This window comes from Notothenia coriiceps, unplaced genomic scaffold (genome assembly GCF_000735185.1).
Source record: "Notothenia coriiceps isolate Sejong01 unplaced genomic scaffold, NC01 NC01_scaffold00038606, whole genome shotgun sequence".
NCBI lineage: Eukaryota > Metazoa > Chordata > Actinopteri > Perciformes > Nototheniidae > Notothenia > Notothenia coriiceps.
In genome coordinates, this window is record NW_011371307.1 from 1 (window position 1) to 4,877 (window position 4,877).

At 40.3% G+C, this 4,877-nt stretch overlaps 2 long non-coding RNA genes across 2 annotated transcripts; one reads left to right on the forward strand and one right to left on the reverse strand.

Moving 5' to 3' along the window:
* Positions 1 to 1,048: 1,048 nt before the first annotated feature.
* Positions 1,049 to 1,967, forward strand: LOC104968308 (uncharacterized). The gene is made up of 4 exons (XR_800822.1): positions 1,049 to 1,109; positions 1,331 to 1,384; positions 1,745 to 1,798; positions 1,913 to 1,967. It is a non-coding gene; the product is annotated as an uncharacterized lncRNA (long non-coding RNA).
* A 1,432-nt stretch (positions 1,968 to 3,399) lies between these two features.
* LOC104968309 (uncharacterized) lies at positions 3,400 to 3,926 on the reverse strand. The gene is made up of 4 exons (XR_800823.1): positions 3,871 to 3,926; positions 3,706 to 3,759; positions 3,530 to 3,583; positions 3,400 to 3,445 (listed from the first exon to the last, which is right to left on the reverse strand). It is a non-coding gene; the product is annotated as an uncharacterized lncRNA (long non-coding RNA).
* Positions 3,927 to 4,877: the final 951 nt, after the last annotated feature.

A 4,877-nucleotide genomic window follows, 5' to 3' on the forward strand; every position in this document is an offset into this window, starting at 1 on the left:
GGTCTGTCTTTTCTATGGTGTTATTTTGCTATTCTGTTCTCCCTGTGTCTTGTCTTCCTCCCTGTCGCAGTGTTCATTTTGGCAGCTGTTTTTGATTTAGTCTTAGTCTTTAGACGAAAATGGTTATTAGTTTTAGTCACATTTTAGTCATTCCTATCCTTCGTAGTTTTAGTCTAGTTTTAGTCGACGAAAACTCAAAACGTTTTAGTCAACTTTTAGTCGATGAAAAATCACATTTTAGTCAAAATGTGTCTCTATACTCTCTGAATGCTCCTTCCCCCGGCAGATCTCTGTGTCCGCTGCAGCATGTCTGTTAGGCCCCGCCCCCCGCACACAGAGAGACAGGGAGATCGCTCTTCTGGAGTGAAGAGAGCGGAAATAATGATATTGCAAGTTAGAAACGTAAGACGCATTTTGACAGACAGGATGGACAATTGGGGGAAAATATGCTGCATTTTGAATGTCCGATAGTCCACCATTAACACCTTAGTCCCGTCTCGTCTCGTCAACGAAAACTAAATATACATTTCGTCATAGTTTTCGTTATCAAGAATCTATTTTTAGCTCGTCATCGTCTCGTCTTAGTCATGTAAAAAAGGTCGTTGACGAACATTTTTCGTTATAGTTTTCGTTGACGAAATTAAAACTGGTGTGTCTTGCTCAAACTGTATGAAGTAGCCACAAATCAACTATTAAAGGACTCCAAACAACAACAACAATATGCAAAACAGCCACAAAGAGACACAAAACAACTACAGAGAGACTCAAATGACGCACAGAGACACACAAGCCACAGAGTGATGAGTAAACACTGCAACACACACAACATGTAGTATGTAGTAGAGGTATTGGCCCCTGTAAACATTGAAGAGTCTCCACTCTGGCTCTAAAAGTGAGGCATGAGGTCTTCATCACGTTTGTCATCATCAGTCACGCTTGGTATGATCTGTGTGACGGATGGAGGCTCTGCTCCATTAACCAGGCCCTCCTCTGGGGGCCACAATGAGGGATTAGGACCCCCAGACAGAGACTGATGTTCTGCTGTGTCGTTACAGGGCTCTCCGGGAACAGCTGGACCTCAAGGGCCCCCTGGAGCTGATGGAGCAAAGGCAAGTTAACACAATAAGCTCCACCTTTATCGCTCCCAACGGGCCAATTAGATGCTTTTGTCAACAATGTTCAGCTGTAACAGGCACTGAATTATGTTCCGTGTTTGTGCTACATCCACTGTCTAATAACTGTGAACGTATTTCCTTTGATGAACAGTGTTTCGCGTGGATGCTTTCCTTCTGAAATATAACATTTTGTCTCATTTTCTGTTCACCCTCAGGGTATTAAAGGTGATCAAGGACCCCCTGGGGGCGCTGGAGACAAAGGAGACAAGGTATACTTTTTCTATTACACGCTTATCTGCTACTTCCCCTCCTTTCTCTCTGTGATCAAAACAAACCTTTATCAGGATATTGTTATAAGATTCAGAATCAGATTTGTTTATTCGTCCCGCAGCGGGGACATTTATGGTTTTACATATTATTTAATTAGGCAAGCAGACGTTGAGACATATTTTTTAATATTTAAAAACAATTAACAAACAAGTCCACCATGTATTGAAGCTGGTTAACACATTTGAACTACATTGTAAGAACATGTTAAAGCGTAAATTGCACATAAGTGTATATCGCTCACAGTTTTTGAGTTTTATGTATCATTACCTACTTTTGATCCCTTTCTCCTGCATTATCAGGGTCACCCGGGACCTCCAGGTCACCCAGGTGCTGCTGGAATAATGGGAACAGCTGTAAGTCATTACTCTGGGCTTAATTATGTGTCATTATGAGCCTAACATGGTCTTATTTATTTGACCTTTGTATTTCTTCTAACCCCAACTGACATGCTCTCTTTCCTCTTTCAGGGTAACGATGGTCAGCCGGGTCCTCTCGGCCCCCCGGGGTCCACTGGAGAAAAGGTGAGGATGCACTTTGTGTACTTCCCCCCCTCAGAAAACATATTTCTCGTGTGCCATTATAATTTTTTTAACACTCTTTTGTATTGTCCTTTTTGTAAACATTCAGACGAAACATACATACAACATACACCCGCATACGTACTCCAATGTGTGCAGACTAGTTACTGCTCATACATGTATAACATCCATCTCTCCATGGGTGACAATATTCACCTTAGTCATGTAGAAAAATATCTACGTGTATCTCAGCTTACATACCAAAAGCACAGAGTGAAAATGTATAAGAATAATACATTATAATCATAATGGCCTGAGGTGTGACCTCATTACAATGAGAAACATCAGATAGAAGGGAAAGAAAAATACACATATATATATATATATATATATATATATATATACAGGACTGTCTCAGAAAATTAGAATATTGTGATAAAGTTCTTTATTTTCTGTAATGCAATTAAAAAAACAAAAATGTCATACATTCTGGATTCATTAAAATAAAGAACTTTATCACAATATTCTAATTTTCTGAGACAGTCCTGTATNACACACACACACACACACACACACACACACACACACACACACACACAATAGGCTTCAACATCTAATTCCCAGAATAATAGGGGAGACAATTTCCTTAAGATTATGATTACAGTGTTCAGTGTGTATAATAAAACTCTTCATGGCTCCTCTAATAAGTGTGTGTGTGTGTATCTGCAGTCAGAGCTGTCCTTAATTAGCCGTGCTATTGGTCACGGCGCTCTGGTAGAAACCATTCTTGCGGGGGGGTTGTTGTTTTGAAGGTGTTGGTAAAAGAAAGTGTCAGAAATATCTTGACATCACAGTGAGATGAGGTGTGTGAGTGAGTGAGTGAGTGAGTGAGTGAGTGAGTGAGTGAGTGAGTGAGTGAGTGAGTGAGTGAGTGAGTGAGTGTGTGTGTGTGTGTGTGTGTGTGTGTGTGTGTGTGTGTGTGTGTGTGTGTGTGTGTGTGTGTGTGTGTGTGCACGCGTGTGTGTGCACGTGTGTGTGTGCTGTTCCTGATGAGCAGCTTCAGGTATGAGCTCAGGATAATGTGTCTTTGTTCTTAACTGGTTTTATTATTACAAGTTCTTAAACTGAAGGATATTAAAATCCAAGAATGCTGATTTATTTTCAGTTCTATTTTATTTTGTTATCTTATGAAGGGAATTGGCATGATTCCAATTGTGTGTCACATTAATTGATAAGACTTTATGTATGGCACATTTCATAGAGGACACAAGGCCGCATTAGACCTGTGGAGGTACTAATGCAAACAGTCAAATAAATGGTTTTGCCAGAAGAAAACGGCACTATACAATAAAAAATGAACATTATCTGTTTCAGGAATCGACACTCTGGTTCCTAAACGCACTTGTTCCAATACAAAAGACAAAGTAACACACTCACCTTGGTTCCTGCAGGTCCAGGTTCTCCTCTGTGGCCCTTAAAGCCCTGTTGATAAAGAGAAGTGAATCAGACACAGCTATACGCATGGCAAGCTAATTTAAATCTGAATATTTACTGGTAGTTACTCACCGGTAGCCCCCTGAGCCCCTGGTTTCCTTGAGGTCCAGGTTCACCTTGCTTGCCCTGGAATGAATCAGAAGTAGGTGCATCATCTGGCCACGTTATACTATCAATACCCTCCAGAAATGAATGATGTGTAACTTTATATTGGATCGCGAACAAGTTAAACATCTCCGTCTACTTACAGATTCTCCAGTTTCTCCTGGTCGCCCATCTTTGCCCATTTTTCCATCCTGACCCTGCAGGATTAATGAAAGACATTATTTAGCGTCTGTAACTGTATTAACAACTGCTTGCTCCATACTGCAGGACCGGTGTGAATGTTAACGATCCAGTGTATCAAATCTTACCATTAATCCAAGGAGACCGGGTGGTCCCTGGATTCCTTTGAGACCCTCTTTGCCCTGGTGAGAAACACACAAACACAAGCAGGTCAGAAGAAGTGATGAATGGCCTCCATTACCCACAGCCTGGCTGACCTACATGCTGCAGGGAGAGGTTTGAACTAAAACACTGGAACAAATGCTGCCCCAAAAACAAGTTAAACAATAATGAAAACAAGGTGTTTCCACGTGAGATAAGTACGAAAATCTGCCAATAGAAAATGTGAAAAGTTGCTTGGTAAGATTTCTTGAAATAAGACGGGATATTTAGATAAATCACATCTTGTAATTAGCTGGGAGAACTATATTTGAACAGAACCAGGACATTTTGTGTTAGAATATAAGCCGTAAATGCTCAAAGGTTTTCTGTTTTCTGATGTTAGTCGGTGATTTTCTAATATATATGTAAAGAAATATGTGTTTCATCTGAGATACGACTCAAAATAAGATGTTTTGACTTAACAAGATGATGCATTGTCTAAAATCAAGACCCGATATCTCACTGCAGTGTTACTTCTGAAGTTATTATGTCTTATATCAGGTGTAGAGACATATTCTGACTAGATATTAGACAAATATACTTGGTAAGATTTCGAGTTTTTGTAGTGAATGGCACTTCTTTATTTAGCGAGATAATATCTTTCTGTAATACCTTTCTGCAAAATGTTTGCTACCCCTGACAGCCCTGTGAGGTTAACTTATAGAAGGCAACAACCCCTTTTTATTTTTGTATTTGTTATTACTATATATCAGCTGTTCCCAACCTGTGGGCCGTGGCCCCCTAGTGGGCCGCGAAGGCATTGCAAGTGGGCCGCCAAATAATTCACAAAACATTATGATTTGTGCCTCTTTTCCTTTCTCTTTTCTCGATCCTCCTTAGCAACGGTCATCACAGTCCTTGACAGCGGTCTGTACTACTGGATTAACAACGTGTCACATGTTCTGAATTGACCAATCAGAACTTTATTTAGCCT